Source organism: Rhineura floridana, chromosome 13 (assembly GCF_030035675.1).
Source record: "Rhineura floridana isolate rRhiFlo1 chromosome 13, rRhiFlo1.hap2, whole genome shotgun sequence".
NCBI lineage: Eukaryota > Metazoa > Chordata > Lepidosauria > Squamata > Rhineuridae > Rhineura > Rhineura floridana.
The window spans coordinates 35,403,522-35,425,530 of record NC_084492.1 but is presented as its reverse complement, the minus strand read 5'-3'; positions in this window follow the sequence as shown (position 1 = coordinate 35,425,530).

The following is a 22,009-nucleotide window of genomic DNA, read 5'->3' as shown; positions in this document are numbered from 1 at the left end:
CCAACTCATTCTAGTTTTGTTCCCATTCTCTGGCTGTGTTTTACAAGGGCAACACTGAGGCAAAGGAGGAGGAAGCTCAGAGACATGCCTTCCTATTTTTGATAGCCAGGCGGGGCAGGCTGCACTTACCTGACTTTATTGTACAAGGTGGTCAAGGGAGTCTTCATCATTCTTCTTGGTGCCTTGAATCCCACATGCACTGGCAACAGAGTGATGATCTCTGCAAGCCATCATCCCCACCCTTCTTCCAATACCCCTGCCCATTTGGCCATGCCGGCTGGGAATGATGGGAGCTGGCATCCAATAACATCTGGAGGGCATGTAGGTTTATCCCTGATCAGCATGCCGACAGTAAAAGGTAAAGGTGTCCACGCACTTATAGTGCGATTCGTTTCCGACTCTTAGGGTGACGTCTTGCGACGTTTACTAGGCAGACCGTATATATGGGGTGGGATTGCCAGTTCCTTCCCCGGCATTTCTTTACCCCCCAGCATATGCCGGGTACTCATTTTACCGACCACGGATGGATGGAAGGCTGAGTGGACCTCGACCCCTTTTACCGGAGATTCGACTTCCTCCTTCCGTCGGAATCGAACTCCGGCCATGAGCAGAGCTTCAGCTGTAATAAACTATATAATAAACTATACAATAAAGTAATATATAATAAAGTAATAAACTAAAGTAAATAATTGGGTGTTAGAACAAATTAAACCACAACTGTCACTAGAAGCTAAAATGATGAAACTGAGGGTATCATACTTTGGACACTTAATGAGAAGACTGGATTCACTAGAAAAGGCAATAATGCTGGGAAAAACAGCAGGGAATAGAAAAAGAGGAAGGCCAAGCAAGAGATGGATTGATTCCAAAAAGGAAGCCACAGACCTGAACTTACAAGATCTGAACAGGGTGGTTCACGACAGATGCTGTTGGAGGTCACTGATTCATAGGGTTGCCGTAAGTCGTAATCGACTTGAAGGCACATAACAACAACTTAGAGGAAGGCAATGGTAAACCACCTCTGAATACCTCTTACCATGAAAACCCTATGAATATATCCAAAAAGATTCATAGGGTCGCCATAAGTCATAATGGACTTGAAGGCATATAACAACAAACAACAACAACAATAGTAATAAACAATAGTAATAAATAGCTGGGGGATGTTCCAGCATCTGCTGCCTGATGGTTGCCTCATTCTGCCAAATGATAGGGCTAGCTCTGTGGTCAGGTTGCCAACACATGTGCCAGCATTATGGCTTATGGTTCATTTGCTGAACCCCTTTGTCACCACATTGTGTGGTAGTGAATTCCTTACAGGCTAACTGTGTGCTCGCTTTCTGCCTCTCCTGAAATTATTGCCAATCAAGTTCACTTACAGGGCAAGACCATATATGCTTACTCAGAAGTAAGTCCTATTAAATGGCACTTACCTTCAGGTAGGTGTGTATCAGATTGCAGCTTTCACACCCTACGTTTCATTGTTCTCATGGTGTAATTCTATACATGTTGACTCAGAAATGAATCTGAGGATGGTCAGTGGGACTTTACTCCCCAGTAGGGAATGATGAATCTGTCAATTTCAATTTCTTTTAGGTTTCTCATCTTTCAAATATGACGTTTATTTCATCACATTTCTGCGTCAATTTGCAAAAAAATAAATAAAAGATCCTCATGAAAGCTCATTAGCATTTGTGCATGTATCTCTCCAGATATATTCATTTTTGTATGCAGTATCCCTAATATACACAGTTTGCAAGCAACGTCCCCTAGTATGATGCATTTTTGCATTATTTCCATGAATATGTTAATTTTCTGCACACTTTCCCCCAATATACATTTCTATACAGTAGCCATTTTATACGATATGCAATGTGCCTAAATGATATGCATTTTTTGTACTTCTTTTTTGGTTGGAGATCTGCATCACAAGCTTGGGAGAACTGCTCATTTCAAAAGGCAGGTGTGCTTCACTTTGTGTATCATTTCAAGAAGCGCAAGTTCGGCAGCTTCACCGCATGTAAATGTGTTAAATGTGAACCACTGGCGGCTGGTGGCTCCATGTCACTGGGGAAGCAGAATCCACTCCGGGTCTTAGTCCTAACTTTCAAGGAGAGCCACCAGCCACCACTGATGTGAACCAAACCCAATTCCTCTCTTATCCCTACTCCCAGGTTAAATTACATATATGAGGGGGGGGATCTTTGATTCCTCTCTCCATATCATTCATACTTTTATAAACCTCTGTCATTTATAAAAGTTAATTGTATCCCCCTCTCCTTACTAAAAGGCCCCAAATGCTTTAACTTTTCCTTACAGGGAAGGCAATCCAACATCTGGATCATTTTTGTGGAGCTTCTCTGCCCTTAGGAATCCTTACAAGTCTGCCCAATGAGGTGAATTTTAAAAAGAAGAAAAGTCCATCCAAATGGTTCCAGGGCTTGTAACCGAGATGTAAACCAAATTTCCCGACACTTTAGAAGTTTAATGTGTTTCTTCAGCTGTGCCTACCACACGGAGGCAAAAGCACTTTCCTTGCAATCGCATGCAACAAAGATGCGTTTTATTGCGGCTGCAACTTCAGACTGCCGCGTTCCATCTGTGGGCACATCTTGAAAAAATCTCCTTGTTGTCTTTGAGTCTGTTCCACCTATTGCAAGAAAATTGGCATTAAACGTTCACGTAGGGCAGGCCCCTCTGGGGAGTGGAGGAGGGCGCTTTTCCTAAGATTTGCTGCAATAGACAAGCAAATGAACAGCAAGCAGGGCAGCTCCGAGGCACAGCAGAAAGGCTACAATTTGGCCACAGAGCCATGGACAGTTGGCGTATAAATTTCTCACAACGGGTAAATGTCAGGAGCATTAACACCTAACGAGGAGTGTAATCATTTCAATCAGTTGGGAATAGTGTGTGGGAGTTGCTAAGACTCACACAATGGACCCAGCAAAGAATCAGAGCCTGGGAGGCCTGTCGTACAAACTGTTTCAGGAGGTTATACATTTTATGTAAAAAGGAAGAATTTGGGATTACCAAAGTAGCGGGTTGGGGGAGGTGAGGGGCTTTGCAGGCCGAAGGTTGGTATGCTTTATAGCAGTGTTCTTCAACTTTGGGTCCCCAGATGTTGTTGGACTATAATTCACAAGGTCCCTTGACCAGTGGCTAAGCTGGCTGAGCATGCTGGGAGTTGTAGTCCAAGAACATCTCGGGACCTAAGGTTGAAGCACAGTGCTTTATAGGTTCAGACTAGGTATGGGAGAGAATACCAGGACTTAGTACCAGATTCTGACTGACTTGGACAGCCCACTGTCTTTTCAGACCGGCACTGATTTCTTGTGGAAGGTTGCGGCTATAATCAGTACGGATTTTTTTCCTGACTTTTTTCCAGATTTTACATAATTATCTTCGTAATTTCCTCTAAACTGATGGATTCATAACGGTGTGTAGGTGTGATGATAAATAGGAAAAAATATACCACATGGAACACTGCAATCATTTACATAGGCATTTATGTTAAAATTACCAAAAAAAAGGTTTTTGCAGCAACAACAGCACAACAGCAGATCGAATCAGCCAGCGCCAAAGCAAGCGGAAACAAAAAAAAGGCAGATCGGGATGGAACGACGGACTATCAGAATACAAGCGGATTGGAACTAGGCAGCAAACCCCATCCCTAGTTCAGACCGATTGATTTAGCGATAAATACACACCTACTTCTCAAGAGCAACCAATGTGGTGGTCAGCCTGTGCTGGTCTGTAGCACATCACATGACAGGGAGGGCATTGAAGATTGTGCCTTCCTCTGTACCAAAATAGTTAGCTACACATTATACACACACACAGCATGCTGAGGGGAAGGCCAGGCTAAGATATCTTTAAGGAGCTTTCAGCCATGTGGGTTCCCTACTTGTAGCCCAAAGTGGTACAGCCCAGAAACAGATTGACTGCATCAACTGCTTTGTAAAAAGGAGGCCATAGGTAAGTAAAAAATGGAAATGGACTGCCTTCAAGTCGATCCCGACTTATGGCGACTCTATGAATAGGGTTTCATGGTAAGCGGTATTCAGAGGGGGTTTACCATTGCCTTCCTCTGAGGCTGAGAGGCAGTGACTGGCCCAGGGTCACCCAGTGAGCTTCATGGCTGTGCGGGGATTCGAACGCTGGTCTCCCAGGTTGTAGTCCTAGGATAGGTAAAACTGACCACTGGGGAGGAGGACGGGGAGGGTGGAGGGGAGGGGAAAGAGGAAGGGGAAGGAAGGGATGGGGAGGGGATGGGGAGGGGAAGGGAGGGATGAAAGAAGGGAGAGGGAAGGGGCAAAAGTGAGGTGATGGGAGGGAGGGGAGGGGAGGTTTGATCATTTGCATGCTTATTGAGTTCAATGGGATTTACTCCCATGCAATCATGCTTGAAAATGAAATGGACTGCCTTCAAGTCAATCCTGACATAGAGACTCTATGAATAGGGTTTTCATTATAAGTGGTATTCAGAGATGGTTTACCATTGCCTCCCTCTGAGGCTGAGAGGCAGTGACTGGCCCAAGGTCACCCAGTGAGCTTCATGGCTGTGTGGGGATTCCAACCCTGGTCTCCCAGGTCGTAGTCCAACACCTTAACCACTACACCACACTAGACCCAATTACAGCCCAAATGTCAGTCCAAAACATCCAACGGGCCAACAGTTCCCCATCCTTGATTTACAGGAAATGCAATTCATGCTTCTTAAGAAGGCCTGGAGGCCCTGTGATGAGGAAAGCTTCATCAATTTAATTTCTCCCTGTGCTGCAGATGCCAATGGCACGCACGCACGGACACACACACACATGCTGTGCATGAGTTCTTGAAGATTACTTTTTTTTAAAAAATCTACAGGGACCCACTCAAGGGTCTAACATTGTAGACCTATGATGTAATCTTTTCTCAGCAATGTAGGGCAGGCTCTGCAGAAGCAGGAACAGAGCTGCTGCTAATGGTGATGGCGGTGGTGGGAAATTGTCCTAAATTTGCCAGGCAACCCAGATGCTTTCTCACTCCTCCCAGTTTCCCTCCCTTCCTCTGGGAGATGCTCCAGATTAGCCAGGACAATGATCTAGCCGAGGCAAAAAGTGTCAGGCTGGTGGAGGTGAGGGATGGGGGAGGATTTCAATTTATTTTGCATTTAAAGGCAAATCTATCAAATCTGCGCTTTCTGAAACAATGCGTGTACTGAAACACACCTACCCTTCAAAATTAGCACTTACTTGAATTTTGCAGTGCAGTTCTTCAACCAACAAAAATGCATCATGTCAGAAGAAATTGCTTGCAAAGATGCATACATTAGCTCAAACTACAGTGCTGAATGGAATTTTCATGAGGATTAAAAAAAAAGGATTCACAAATTGCTGCAAAATGTGGAGATCTGAGTTTAAGATTGGGAAAATGAGAAACTGAGAGAACTGAAATTGACAGATCCTTCCACCCCTAGTGGAGGGGGAAAGTGAGATCTGCCCTTCTCATCAGGTCCACCAGACACTTCCTTCAGGATGATGATGATTAAATTTATATACCACTTAATGTCAAAATAAACTTCTAAGCAGTTTAGAAAGTATAAAGCCACTTGTATTTGGAGTGTGTGTGGGGGGGGCTCAGGGATGGGGAACCTGTGGCCTTCCAGATGCTGTTGGACTCCAACTCCCATCAGCCTCAGCAAGCATGGCCAATGGTCAGGGACTTGTAGTCTTGGAGGGGCAAGGTTATCACACTGTGTGCACAGTGATGTTATGAAAGGATTGAAAGTGTGGACAAGTCATTGATGTGAGTTCCCTCGCAGTGAAATCCTGCTCTTCCAGTCTGGTCCACCAGCCTCCTTCCTTTTGTTTGTTCATATCGTTTGCTGTTTAGTGCCAAAACAGGCTTCTAAATGGTTTACAGAGGATAGAGCCACTTGTGTTTGTGTTGGGGTCAGGGATGGAAAAGCTGTGGTCCTCCAGATGTTGTTGGACTCCTACTCTCATCATCTCCCAGGCCAGCATCCCCCAATGATCAGGTGTAGTTCAGCATTGTCTGGAAGGCCACAGGTGAGATTGGGGAGGGAGGCAAAGAGAAGGAGCCCCAGTAACCCAGAAGCAGAAGCCTTAGGGCTGACAATGAGTTTTGGCTTGTCAAAGGTGAGCCCCAGAACTAGGTATGGGTGAGAAATCTGATTCAGTTTGCACTGCAAGCCAAGCCTATCAAATTCACACTTTCCAAAACAACATGAGAACCGAAACACAGCCATCCTTCGAAATTCGCATTTATTAGAATTTTGGGATGCAGTTTGCCAACCAAACAGTGTTTACAAAGATGCGTGTTAGGGGAAAGTGCGCATAAAATGAATACATGAGTGAAAATAACATACAAAAATGTGTTATATGAGAAATTGCTTGCAAATATGTATGCATTAGTGCCTACAAATAAGTGTTGATTAGGAGAAATTTGCATGAAAATGCTGGAGAATTTTTATGAGGATTGCTTTTGCTGCAGAAACGTGGAGAACTGAATTTAAGATTAGAAAAATTAGAAACTGAGAGAACTGAAATCGACAGATCTTTCCATCCCTACCCAGAACCACAGATGTGGAGTTTCCAGGGGTGGGGGGGACTGAACTGGAAGATTTTCTGGTGCCCTAAATTGCTGGAGGTATAATTTGGGCTGCAATTCTGTACAGACTAATCTTGAAATGATTCCCATCAAACTCAGTGAGACTTACAAGTTCTGCGTAGACGGGGGAAAGTACTGTGCCCATGTTTATGTTACTTAAATTTAGTAAATCAAACTAAAATAAAACATGTCTTGTTAATTTGGTGCGGCAGAGTAAATGCCCCACCACATATCTAGATCCCCATCCCCACCAAATAGTCAAAAGTTACCGAAGTGTAATATTCGGTGAAAAATCATCTACATCTATAGCATAATCCTATACATGTCGATTCGAAACCAAGTCCCTTTGAGGTCAGTGGGGATTACTCCCAGAGAAGTGGGTTTTGGATTGCAGTCACCATGCACTTTAGCTGTAATATTTAAATAAATTCTAACATTTACTTGGAAAATATTTTATGAGAATACTTGTAAGTATTGTTAAGATGCGACAACTCAGTAACATACATTTCCCTTATAGTTCTGCCTTATACTTCTGCTGCCCTGGGCTCCTTTTTGGAAGATGGGCAGCTTTGTAGGTTCAAGTAGCCTATAATCTATTCATGTAATGCTCTTTTAAAAGGGCACCTACAGTAGTATTGGTGCAACGTCCAGTGGCAATGAGTTCCACCACTTAATTTGTATGTTGTGCAGGGTGGGGATGGAGAGAACACTACTGTTTGTTAGTCTCAAAATTGCATTTCATCAATTTCAGCAAATAGCTGGAAGTTTTTAAAAAATATATTTTGAGTAGGACTGAGAAACTTTTACTGGCTGCCATTTGTGACACAGGAAAGAGGGTGGTGGAGAGGGACTGAGAGTCTTGCTATGTTCACCAGAAAAGCCACCTAGCCAATCCTCCTTGACTCTGTGGCAATGCCACAAAGCCAAATCAGAGCAAGGGCAATGCTCTTTGCTGTCACTCTGAATTTCCACCCCTTTTCTAACCTTCTCCCAGACTGAGATAACTTGTGTGTGTGTGTGTGTGTGTGTTTTACAGGTTTTTCATGCAACCAGGCCTTCTGTTTCAGTTTAGCTCTAACTTTATGAGATGGTAAATAATAATCCCCACTTGCCCCTGCTTAAAGACTACAGAAGACATTACTCCCTCACTTGACCTGTATAAGAGGGACTGTGTTGCTGCATTGCTTTTATGTGAAACATTAAAAAAACAACGCAACTATGACATCACTGCAAGCCAATTGCTCTTTATCATACAACAGATGCATACTGACTTTTTAAGGCGGCCTCAGGACCTCAGTCGAGCTCTGCAGTACATGTTGACAAGCTTCATGTAAAGCTGGAACTCGTCAGCCTCAACTTCAAATTCCCACCACGGTCATTGAAACCCATGATTAATAACATTGCCTATCTTATCTGCTTCAAAAAAAGAAAATATAAAGGAGGGAGGGTTGTTTCCCTTTGATTACGGCCTATGGTTTAACAACAGGAAAATCACCCGCTGAGTTCACGATTGCTTTTGCAGCATTAAAAAAAGGAGGGAGGGAATCGCAACTGGTTTTTTTCTTTAAACTGGCACAACATTTCCCACTGTAAGGGAAATAAGGGAGTTAGCTGATTACCTGCAACAAGAAGTCAGCGATTCAGCAGTAAAACCATACCTTCTCTTTTTGAGGAAAAATGAGAAATCTGGCAATAGCCATAATTGGAGAAGACGTTGAATGTGAGAGTGCAATAATAATTTGGACTACTAAATCCACCCTCCTAAAAATAAAAATCGAAGTCAATTTCCTGGGAAACTTTTTAACAGCCAAGTGAGAAAACTGTAAGGAATGTTAGAGAAAGAGAAAGGCAGTTCTTCTCAGATGCCAGAAGAACCGTGTTTGAGATTGATTGACTGCATGGCCACAATTCCGTCCCCCAAAAAGCCTCAACACTGTCTGGCTTTGTTTGAAAGCCTTTAAATATTTTTCCAACCGGGGTCCTAGTTCCTCCCTAGGCCTTTCACAGTGCACTTAATTACGTAATTAATTTCAATGCATTTTAATGGAAGGGAAACATCCAAACCGATGCAGAAAACAACCTAATTATGTATGTAACATCTGCTGAGTAAAACAAAATAAAGCATATCGCTAGTATTTGCTTGCATGATTTCTGTTGCAGATATAAAAGGATAAGAAAAGCCTGCTGGATCAGGCCAGTGGCCTATCTTGACCAGCATCCTGTTCCCATGATGGCCAGCCAGATGCCTTTGGGAAGCCCACAAGCAGGACCTGAGCACAAGTGCGCTCTCCCCTCCTGTGGTTTCCAGCAACTGGTATTTAGAAGCATCCTGCCTATGACTATGGAGGTAGAAGGCAGCCATTGTGGCTTTTAGCCTTATCCTCCATGTATTTGTCTAATCTTTTAAAGCCATCCAAGTTGACAGCCATCACTGCCTCTTGCGGAGATGAATTCCGTAGTTTAGCTATGCGCTGTGTGGAGAAGCGCTTTCTTTTGTCTGTCTACGCCATGCATCATTTTATACACTTCTATCATGTCACCTCTAAACTAAAAAGCCTCAGATGCTGCAGCCTTTCCTCCTAGGGGAGTTGCTCCATCCCCTTGGTTATATTGGTTGTCCTTTTCTGAATGTTTTCCATCTCTACAATATTCTTTTTTAAAGGTGAGGCACCCAGAACTGTACACAGTACTCCAATTGTGGTTTTGTGGTGCGACCGCGTGACAAACATATGGACCGCATGACCTCAGATGAGCATGAGAGTTGTGGCAATTTCCACGCCTGCTTCCATTTCTGATGAAATTCTCCAACATCCCTACCAATGCGGTCCCTGCGGAGGCTTTCCCAGAAACCTACAGTTCCCCTCCCACCTTGCTGAAATTATGCTTCTATTGGAAATTATGCTTCTATTCTAAGCGTTCTATTGGAGCCAGAAGCCCCAAAAAAGTATTGCCCAACTGTGGATTGTGGCGTTTTCACTTAGGGACCAACACAGCTACCTTTCTGTGATAGCTATATACAATTTCCAAGTCTAGAGGCTGTGCGCATCTGATTGCTGCAGCCCAGGGATAAACAGCAACGGGGAAAGGATGTTGCCTTCTTGATCCGCATCTAAGCATCCCAGAAGCATCTTTGACTGGGCACTGCTGGAAACAGAAAGACAGAGCAGATGACCCTTCGATCTGGTCCAGCAAGGACTTGTGCACTTTTGTTCTTGCAATGCCCACAGTAATAACAGAATGTTTGAAGGCTAAAGTAGACAACTTGGACGGTTTGTCCTCTACCTTGTCAACATAGCCAGTCCAATGAAACCATCTTGGAACCTAACACATTAAAAAAAAAAACCTTTTGGTGAAAGGAACAAGATATGATCCTGGCTATAATCTGGATATAATCTGGCTTTCTGAATGCTACCTGTGTATCCATGTTCATGAATTCCTCACTATCCTCTTGATCTTAAACTGTCTGAACCATTGCCCGGAGGAATTAAACAAAGCACAGAATTATGGGGTGTTTCCTGCTCCTTTCCTTTTTATTTTTACAGGTTCGAAGCACAGAAGGGATCATGGTTAGGAGAGCATATATTGGAGTCCCAGGTTTATCACAATTATCCAAACACACACAGTTTTCTTTAAGGCCTAGTACCAGAAATTCCAATTCAAAATGTTATCCCACCCCAAATTCAAATAAATATACGATCTATGCTCTCATCTCCACACAGCAAGGGACAGCCTTTGAGCTAAGCCCAAGACCTAGCAAACTCCAACATTATCTGTTCAATAAGGAAAAGATAATTTCAAAGGCAAAAGTCCATTGAAAACATGTTACCAATGCCCCCTGGATATTCTGCTATGCCGCTCCTGCAATCATATAAAATTCTCAGCAGAATGTGGGAGGAGGCGATGGATGAGATGGCAAAGATTAAAACCAAGCCCTTGAATGGAGCCCAAAGCCAATAAAGGAACAGCATGAAATGGCCCCTCTGAGATGGACTTACATCTCCTGGCTTCAGCTCTGCATTATGCCTCCCATTATAGCCCAGTATGAATCATCGGAAGGCTATTGCTGGCTATCCTGCCTGACTTGAGCTGCAGGCACATCCAGTATCGATTTCCCACTTGTTTGCCCTGTCACTAGCAAATTGCAGGGTTGATAAGGATGTCAGAAAGAAAGGAAAATATTTTTTTCATCCTGTCGTAGCATATGGAGCTTTGTTTTTATATTGCAAGGCTGTGGGTTTAAGTTCAACTTTGAGTAAAATATCCCTACCGGAATGGTGCAGGGCAATATATATGGCCTTCCAAGGAAAGCTGTGTAGGGCAACACTCTGGAAGTCTTAAGGAAGTAGGCATCCTCTCCTCTCACATGGCTTTGAACAGCTCAGTGGTAGAGCATGCTGAACATGGAGGGTCATGTTCAATTATGGGGAAGGGCTGTAGCTCAGTAGTAGAGCATCTGCTCTGCATGCAGAAGGTCCCTGGTTCAGTTCCCAATATCTCCAGGTAGGGCTGGGAAAGACTCCTTGTCTGAAACCCTGGAGAGCCCCTGCCAGTCAGTGTAGACAGTCCTGAGGTAGATGGACCAACAGCCTAACTAGGCATGAGGCAGCTTCCTATATATTCCTATGGCCTGTCAGGTTCTTCTCTCAACTCTATGAAACAGCACCATCTTTTGGCAGGATTAGAAACTGCCACATTAGACTCGCCAAAGAGCAAATCAGAGGATGTTCCCAGATCGTTACGGTCTATTAAGGACCAAGAATTGCTACGAGCAATTTCTTATACTGTGCATCTTCTCACTCCAGATCAGAATTCCTTTCGCAACATCATTTTCATCCTTTTGACATCTGCAGTCTCCACAAGAAAAAAGTATAACAGGTAAAATTTCTCCCACGTCTTATCTTGTTGAGCATTCTTAAGGACACAGGAAGAGCCCTGCAAGATCAGTGGCCCATCTAGTCCAGCATTCCGTTCTCATAGTGGCCAACCAGATGCCCCAATGGGAAGCCCACAAGCCAGACATGAGGGCAATAGCTCTCTTCTGCTCATGATTCCCAGAAACTGGTAATCCGAGACATACCACCTCTGACACACTGGAGGAAATATATTCATTTATATTTATTTATTAGATTTTTATACCGCTCGACTAGCATAGCTCTCTGGACGGTGTACAACAAGCTCTCTGGGCTTCCTTCCATACTAGTAGCCATTGATAGCCTGATACTTCATGAACTTGCCTGATCTCTGTTTTTAATGCCATCCAAGCTGGTGGCCATCACTGTACCATGTGGGAGCAAGTTCCACAGTTCTATGTGCTGTGTGAAGACGGACTTCCTCTTGTCTGTCCTGAATCTTCCAACATTCAGCTTCGTTTGATGGCCCCAGGTTCTAGTATTGCGAGAGAGGGAGAAAAAACATCTCTCGGTCCATTTTCTCCACACCGGATTTATCATCCATGGTCATATCCCTCCCATCCCCACTTTCTCACCTTTGTTTTTGTAAACTAAAAAGCCCCCAAAGCTGCAACCGATTCCTCATAGGAGAGATGCTCCAGACCCTTAATCATATTGATCTGTTTTTTACACAACCACTGAAAGTATGAACAGCACAAAGAAAACACTTAGAAAATTAGCTTGCGGCAACTCCCAGACAATGCGGAGCATGACATTTGCCAAAAAGTGTAAAAAACTGAATCCTACATCTGGTGGCAGGTCCATATAAGAAGCTTGCCATGGCCTGTGAGTCAGCCTAAGCAGGCTCTCCCCACAGCCACCCCTGTCCTCAAGGTCATGTGAATAGTCCATGGTACTTCTCAGGACTGGCTTGAGGAAATTTGAGAGATCCTCGAATCAACCTTTTAATAATCTCTTTGCCTAGTCATGCATAAATCTCAGCCCATAGCTCATTCACGTGGAATAATGCTTGTTTTTTTATCAGTATTGTTAATGGACTATTTGGGATTGTTCTTTGTAAACCTCTTTGAGGTCTTCAGTAGAGTAAGGGCTGACGTATACAAATTGTGTTTAATAAACTAATAAAATAAACTGATAAAGGTGCTGGCTCAGATGATGACATGTAGCTGACAGGAAGCCCCTAAATTTGTATTTCTACAGTGTGCACATGTGTGTGTGTGTGTTAAATTATTGATTCCCTTGTAACTGACTTTCAGGGGGAATTTAAAAACATTCCTGTGATGTGAGCCACATGGAGGATACAAAACAGAGACCAGGCTGCCATCACTGGTGCTGCTTCTTAGGTGGTCGGTTACATATCATGAAGACAGGACCATATTTGCATACAATTTGCATATGCTAATTTATATAGCCAGCGAGGCACATTTAAAGGTAGTTACTGCAATTTAAGCAATGGAAATTATGACCAGCCAGCCTGTGTTCCTGTTCAATCTGCTGTCGGTGTGCAACATCATACCATTCCCCCTTCCTTATTAGGGTTAAGAACATAAGAAGAGCCTGCTGGATCCAGTCCAGCATCCTGTTCTCACAATAGCCAATCAGTTGCCCAAATGGGAAGCCCAGAAGTAGGACCTGAGCACAAGAGCATTCTCCACCTCTGTTGTTTCCAGCAACTGGCATTTGGAAGAACACCACCTCTGACTATGGAGGCAGAGCATAGCAATCATGGCTAGTAGCCACTGACAGCCTTACCCTGGCTGCTGGATCAGGCCAGTGGCTCATCCAGTCCAGCATCCTGTTCTCGCAATAGCCAGCCAGTTGCCCATGGGAAGCTTGCAAGCAGGACCTGAGCACAAGAGCATTCTCCAGCAGTTTCCAGCAACTGGTATTCGAAGGTATACTGCCTCTGACCATGGAGGCAGAGCATAGCCATTATGGCTACTAGCCACTGATAGCCCTATCGTCCATGTATTTGTCTAATCCTATTGTGTAGTCCAAGTTGGTGGCCATCACTGCCTTCTGTGGGAGCAAATTCAGTAGTTTAACTATGCACTCCGTCAAGGAGTACTTTCTTTTGTCTGTCCTGAATCCTCCAACATTGAGCTTCATTGGATGTCCTGCTGCTACTCTCTGAGTAGATGACGTCTGCTGATATTTCCAAAGAATACCAAGTTGGATCACTAGATTGTTTACTAAAGATCTGTCCTTGAGACGCCCCACCTAACCTCCAACAAAACCTAACCTCTCCCTTCACCAAAGGGAAAGGAGCATTCGTCAACAACGTATACTTTATTATTTTCGTTAAATCCCCTTGTAAACTGAGCAAAGCACTTTCCTTGTTCTGCCATCATTTACAACTGGATTTTAAACGTTTGTTACATAAATGGTTCCCTAGGGTAAGCAGCTCTGGTAAGAAAACCTGACAGCTTCAGAGCTTTGCTGCACATTGAGCTGTTCCCTGCTCCTCGTGATTTAATGTACATCGTGAAACTTTACTGCTGCACCAGAATGAACTTCAGTTGCACTGGATTTGTGCGGGCGGCTTCCTCCCCTTGCAAATATGTAAAAAAAAAATAACATTCTAAAAAAAGGGGGGGACAGAGTTTTTTCCCCCAAGAGCCTCAAAATGCCTCTTTTTAGTGCTAACCACTGATGGCAAAACACTCCTTTGTAACTGCTAGCCGTTCCCTATTTTAAAAGGAAAGGAAAGAAAGCAAATCAAGTGGAAGGGTGGGGAATATTGGATAGAGGAAAACAAAGTAAAAGAACTCAGGAGAAGCCCGACTTTTTTTGATACATCTCATATAAATCTGATCTAACCTGCTTCATAGACTGGTTCACCATACACCAAAGGGGATTGGGCCAAGGGTGGAGAATTTCAGGCTTGGGGGGACAAATGTCTCTCCCCCCCCCCGGGCTCTCTGTCTGGCCCTTGGGGTTTCTCCTCACGCTGTGCATCCTCCTCAGCCACAACCTCTCTCTCGGGACCCCACCACTGCATGGTCCTCCTTTGCTAATAAGCTGGTTGATTTAACAAGTAATTTCACTGAACTAGAGAGGCCTGCATTACCATGAATGAAATGGAAGTGGACTGCCTTCAAGTCGATCCTGACTTATGGAGACCCTATGAATAGGGTTTTCATGGTAAGCGGTATTCAGAGGGGGTTTCCCATTGCCTCCCTCTGAGGCTAGTCCTCCCCAGCTGGCTAGGCCTGCTCAGCTTGCCAGAGCTGCACAAGCCAGTGCCTTCCTTGTCCGCAACAGCCAGTTGGGGGGCAACTGGGCTCCTTGGGACTATGCAGCTTGCCCATGGCTGCACCAGTGGCAGGGCACGTCACCCTTGAGCCACTCCCTGTGGGGGTGATCTTTAGCTGGCCCTTGACACCCAGGAGACACGAGTGGGGATTTGAACTCACAGACTCTGGACTCCCAGCCAGGCTCTCCTCCCCACTGCCATGGATCCTTAATATTTATTCTTCAGTCTCGGTTGATTGCACAACATATACATCTGTACAGAAAAGGTGTAGGTCGCACTTATTGTTTACAGGATCTAGGAATGCCAAAGGAGCAGACAGCACTGAACTGATAAAAATGTGCAGTTCCCACTGAAGAAGAGCTGTGTAGGATGAAACGCATTTCGGATACATTGAGCACCATGACTTTTTTGTCATATATGATCGTCTTATATGCATGGTTTTATGAATGCTAGCCATTTTATGTACGTTACATTTATACTTGTTAGAAAGACCTAGCACAAGGAATTGTATTGATACATATGGAAGTTTTTTATTATGTCTTATGACTGATAGCCATTTTAAATAGAATAAAATTACATGTAATGTTTGGATAGATAGATCATCCAGCCCAAATGAAATTCTCCTAGGTTTGTTTAGGTTCGGTTTCTTTCTTTTTTGGCTTAAGTCAAGCCTCCTTTGCACCCTCCTTGGGTGTTTTTGCTTGGCTGGAATTTGCCCTTGAACTCTGATCATGCCTCTTGCTTGCCTCGATGGAAGATACAAAGATACAGAGGAGTGTCTGTGTGTGTAAAGCAAGCCTAACACACAAAGATAACATGTACATTGGCTGCTCCTACTTTTGCCCCCTACTGTTTTCCTCACCCAGGGATTAGACAAATGCATGGATAGGAGGTCTAATACCAATTATGAGGCATGACATCAACAAACAGAACTTAAATCAGTGTGTCAGTTCCCCCTCCTCTTCTCCTTTGGCACAATCTTGAGGAGATCAGAAGTTTCAGCTTGTTTTCAGTCAACCACTGTTTGATGTTACGTTCAAACACGAAACTGTGGCTAATTTTTACTGTGGTTTATTGAACCAAGCTAGCTTCAGAAACTATGGCTGAGTCTAGTTTCAGTCAACTGTGGATGAGGCTTGTTTGAGCCACCATAGTTAAGACTAACCACAGTTTGTCCAGATTCAGTCATAATACTAAATTACAGTTAGTTACAAGCAGAAGCACAAGCTTGTGATCTCCTCCTTGCAGACCTGGAGGAGGAGATGGGAGGGAAGAGCTGACAGATCTGATGTTTGTCATGACAAACATAATGACAAACCATAGTTTAGATTTTTCTGAATGCATCCACTATTGAGTTTCCTTCTCCTTCCTGCTAACATCTAATGCAGTGGGCTTTCATCTTTTCAAAGCAAAGATCCACTTTTAGCTCATAAATGCGCTTGGAGACCTACTTCTTAAATTTGTTAATGTATATTTGTATGGTGGGTTGTGCTTCTGTTGTGATCCACTTTGAACCAGACTGGACCCACTGGGGGTCCTGACCCACCAGATGGAACACCAGTGGTCTTATATTATGCAGGTTACAATGTTGTCTGTGGTGTTAAGGGTGGCGAAAGAAGGAGCACAATTATATCATGTGTTACACTAGATCAGCTTTCGCCAGTCTGGTGCCCTCCAGAGGTTGGTGCACTCCAACTCCCATCAGCCACAGCCGGCAGGGCCAGTGATGAGGGATGGTGGAGGCTGTAATTTTAAAAAATCTGGGGGGCACCAAGTTGGGGAAGGCTGCACTAGATGTTATACAGAAGAGGAGATAAATAAATACAGAGTAGGGCATCTCTTTCAGAACATCTTTAGACATCTCATTCTCTTGGTTTTGTTCACTGGTGTAGCTTCAATTTTGGGTTTTTTGTGTGTGTTTTTTTGGGGGGGAGGAATGGCCTTGTGTTGCTTCCAGCCACTAGAGGTCACTCTGAATCTTCCAAAAAGGAAAAACTATTATTTAAGAATGAGCTTCCTTCAAATGAAGATGGAACCCTCAGAGATTGTGTCTGAAAGCTAATAGGCACTTTATGCATTTGTGCCAACTATTCAGATTACAGAACTGGCTTTTCTTGGAACAGAATCGTGATTAAAAAGGGAGGCAGTTAGATTCTCAACCATGCAAGGTCTGCATGAGGCTCCTAAAACAACTCTGTTCTATACCTGCCTTCTTCATCCTTAGGTCCCCAGAAGTTGGGATTACACCTCCTATCATCCCTAAATTGGCTGTAGTCCAAGAATGTCTGGGGATCCAAAGACGAAGAACTCTGTGAGTCAGCGGTGGGGGCCCTGGGGCCCTCCAGATGTTGTTAACAGACTCCCAACTCCCATCAGCCCCAAACAGCATTCCTAATGGCTGGGAATTATGGGAACTGGAGTCCAGCAATATCTGAAAAGTCACAGGTTCTCTATTCCTTATAAACCATGTGGAGCTACAGAGCAAGAGAGACAGTGACAGATGCCCACTCCTTTAAAAAGTTGGTCTCCAGTCCCCACCTTACTCAAGAAACAAGATACTACTCCACGACAGAAGCTAAGGGATGGTAGGCTGGTCCTGGGTTGTAGAGCAATCTGCCACATATTTTGAGCAGACGGTGGGAGACCATTTGGCCAGTGACCAAGGGGTGCTGCCCTTCCACACCCACAGAGTAGAGATGGGAGAGAAATTCATTCCGGTTCACATTTAAAGCCAAATTGATCAAATCCTCACTTCCCGAAACAATCTGAGAACTGAAATATAGCCATCCTTCGAAATCCACACTTATCCAAGTTTTGTGATGCAGTTCCCCAAACATTACAAAATAGCATATGCTAGGGGAAAGTGTGCATAAAAATGAAAATATTGCTGAAAATGTCATAGAAAATGCATTATACTAAGAGAATTTACTTGCAAAATGTGTATATTAGTCAAAACTGTGTACAAAAGTGTGTTTATCAGGAGAAATTTGCACAATCATGCTGAATAATTTTCATGAATTGCTGCAGGAATGTGAAGAACAGAATGTCAGATTGGAAAAATGAGAAACTGAAAGCACCGAAATTGATAGATGCTTCCATCCCTACCCCAGAATCGAACAGAAACAACAGTTCTTGAAAGACCAGTTGCAATTAGACAATTAAGCCTGGCCCTAGTGAAGGCTAATCTATAACACGGGAGGTCAATAAATTCAAAGTATGGGGCAGGGAGGGGAGTAAAAAACCTCAACCCAGAGTATAAAGGGGAACATATCTTGGCGGCGTTAGCTGTATCCTGCTGGAGATCTATATCTCTTAGTCTCCTATTGATGGCAGCTTTAATTGAAATTGAATCCAGGGGCGTTAATGACTCCCAGGGGAGGCCAAGAGAAGAAAATTTATGCAGGACCAGTTTAGCCCAGGAGGTATTAAAGGAGTATAACTGGATGAGAGATATCCCTGCGCAAGATTGGAATTAGCCAGCTTGGCCCAAAAACACAATGTTCGGGACCAGGCAAGAGATTCTAGGGAGGGCATCCCGGTCTCAAGTCTCAGAACTGCGTTGGACACGCAGCGAGGGACACCTAGGATGGAGCGGAGGAAATTAGATTGGATCGCCTCTATTTTGGGACAGAGATTAAGGAACCATACTGGACTTCCGTACAGAAGTTGGGAGATAATCTTGGCGGCGAAGACCCTGGTGGCTGCAGGGACAAATTGGCCGCCTTTGGAAAAATAAAAGCGTAATAGCGCTTTAGCAGTGGCCCTAGCCACGGCGATGGAGGAACGTATATGGGGGGTCCAAGATAATGATGAATGGAACGTGATCCCCAGGTATTTGTATTCCCGCACCTGGGAAATCCTCTGGCCATTAATTCTCCAGACTGATGTAGCTAGCCGCGGGGAGAAGATCAGAATTTTCATTTTAGAGAAGTTGATGGTCAGGCGGTTGGAGGCACAATAAGCCATATAGGTGCGTAAGAGCCTTCTAAGGCCTATTTTGGATAGGGATAATAAAGCCGTATCATCGGCGTATAGTAATAGGGGACAGGCCTGGTCTGCAATTTTGGGAGAGTGAAAGTTGGTGGATTGGCAGTAGGAACTGAGATCATTCAGATAAAGATTGAAAAGTGTGGGGGCCAGTATGCAACCTTGTCTTACTCCCCTATTGACTAGAATGGAATTAGTCATGGATCCATCAGATCTACACCGGACCCTGAAAGTAGAAGGCTGGTAAAGTTGGTAAATGAGAAATAAAAGTCTTTTATCGATAGATGTTTGCAGAAGTTTTGTCCAGAGCCTGTCTCTAGGTATTGAGTCAAAGGCCGTTTGAAGGTCAATAAAGGCCACGTAGAGACCATTGCCTAAGGGGCTAGTGTATTTTTCGGCAAGGTGTCTTAGGAGGATGCAATGGTCGATGGTAGATCTAGCTTTTCTAAAACCTGCCTGTTCGGGGCCCAGAATGGATTCCTCCTCAATCCATGAAGTCAGTTTATCGTTAAGATATCTGGCATACAGTTTCCCAACCGTGGATAGTAGACTGATGGGTCTGCAATTCTTGGGATTATCCTTGGCCCCCTTTTTGTAGATGGGGATCACAGTGGCTTCAAGCCATGAAGATGGGATAAGGCCAGAAGAATTTATCCAAGTAAACAGATTGGAGAGAAGAGGGGCCCACCATGAAGATTGTGACTTCAATAGATCGGGGGGGGGGATAGAATCAGGGCCTGGAGCTTTACCGGACTTCAATCTATTTATAAGTGAGATAATCTCATCCTGTGTGACGGGAATCCAAAGGGAAAGGTCTGGAGGAGCCGGGCAGTTAATCATGAATGAGGGTGTTACTGTGGATTCCTTGAACAGGTCTGAGAAATGATTTTCCCATGCATGGGGGGGGGGATGTGGCAGGCAATTGGGTTGGGGGAAGAGAGTCCGAGACCATGGCCCAAAACATCTTAGAGTCTTTTAGTTTAGCAGCATTTATTAATGACTTCCACCCTGCATGTATAGCTTGCCTCTTTTTAAGGCGCAAGAGAGATTTGTAATCACGCTTAGTGACATAGTATTTCCTCTCCCCATAATTGTTTTTTGTTAATCACATTTTTAGATGGGGGGGGGTCCAAGTGCGAAGGTGACAAGCAGGATGCAAAGATTTGTTTTCATTTATATACTCTTGCCAAGCAAAGGAAGACCAATTTGAAGGGCAACAGATGTAAAGAGATTTAGGAACATCTGGATCCCAGCTGAAGTATGCAGCTGTGCTCCATCAGACACAAATGGCCAAGCTTTTGCAAATGTTGTTAGAAGGAAAGCAATAAATAAGTTATCCATCCTGGAAATATGACTGTCCAGATACCATCCCACAATAATTCCTCCTTATCCCTGCCTTGGAAGAGCTACTGCCCAGTGGCGTCTTCAACCTTCCATCATATGGCTTAGCAGAATTAGCACCCTCTGCCAACCTCCCTGTGTTGGGGTCTCCTGAAACTCTTGCATCAGGGTGAAAAGTGGACATGTTTTTCAGTATTTGAAAAGGGGTGGGAGGAGGGAGCACAGAGAGTTGTCAGCTGTCTACCTGGAGGTCTTGTCTCTCCATTTAAAAGCTTGACTTCTCCCTGATATGCTAGCCTTCCACATGCAGGGAAAGAGTTCATGCAAGAGAGCATTCAGAGAGGCAGTTCCCCTCACCTGTGATCTATACAGTCCCCGAACAATGATATAACACATTATTTAATGTATATCTGAATCAGGTCCTGGAGCACTAAAATAACACGCCGGACGCTCACCTTTCTGGGATGGTCCTGCAAAATAAATGCACCACCTAGTGGGCAAATGCAAATCAATGGATTCTTGGGACCAGAGAAACATAAAGCTATTCCAGTGCGCAATCCTATGTGTTTCCCTGGGAGTAGAGCTTTTTGAACATAGTGGGACTTACCTATATAGGAATGAGCTGCAGGCAGAAATTTGGAGAAGAGACATCTGTCCTTTTGACAGATGTTCACCATACACTGAAAGCATATTCACCATACACTGAAAGCATATTGTTTCTCTCAAAGAACCTGGGAACTATAATTCATCCCTACAGAGCTACAGTTCCCAGCACCCTTAACAAACTACAGTTCCCAGGTTGTTTGGGTTTTTTGGGAGGGGTGCTTTAAATGTATGGTGTGTGTACACAGCTATTTCTTGAGAGCCAGTGTATATTATAGACATCAGGGTGTCGGACTAGAATCTGGGAGACTAGGGTTCAAATCCCCTCTCAGTCATGGAATGCTTTAAAAGAAATGAGGGTGCCACAGCATCTAATTGTCCTGATGCGCAATCTATACTCTTGACAACAGCCTATTGTAAGGACAGAATATGGAGAAACCGATTGGTTCCCAGTCGGAAAGGGTTTGAGACAGTGGTGTATTTTATCACCCTATTTGTTTAATCTATATGCAGAACATATCATACGGAAAGTGGGATTGGACCAAGATGAAGAAAGTGTGAAAATTGGAGAGAGAAATATCAGTAATTTATGATATGCAGACAATACCATACTACTAGCAGAAACCAGTAATGATTTGAAATTAATGCTGATGAAAGTTAAAGCACAAAAGCACGACTACAGCTGAACGTCAAGAAGACTAAAGCCATGACAACAGAAGATTTATATAACTTTAAAGCTGACAATGAAGACATTGAACTTGTCAAGGATTATCAATACCTTGGCACAGTCATTAACCAATATGGAGTCAATAGTCAAGAAATCAGAAGAAGGCTAGGACTGGGGAAGGCAGCTATGAGGGAACTAGAAAAGGTCCTCAAATGCAAAGATGTATCACTAAACACCAAAGTCAGAATCATTCAGACCATGGTATTCCCGGTCTCTATGTATGGATGTGAAAATTGGACAGTGAAAAAAGTGGATAAGAGAAAAATTAACGCATTTGAAATGTGGTGTCGGAGGAGAGCTTTGTGAATCCCATGAACCATGAAAAAGAGAAAAGACAAATAATTGGGTGTTAGAACAAATTAAACCACAACTGTTACTAGAAGCTAAAATGATGAAACTGAGGTTATCATACTTTGGACACATGAGAAGACAAGATTAATTAGAAAAGATAATAATACTGGGAAAAACAGCAGGGAGTAGGAAAAGAGGAAGGGCAAACAAGAGATGGATTCCATAAAGGAAGCCACAGACCTGAACTTACAATATCTGAACAGGGTGGTTCATGACAGATGC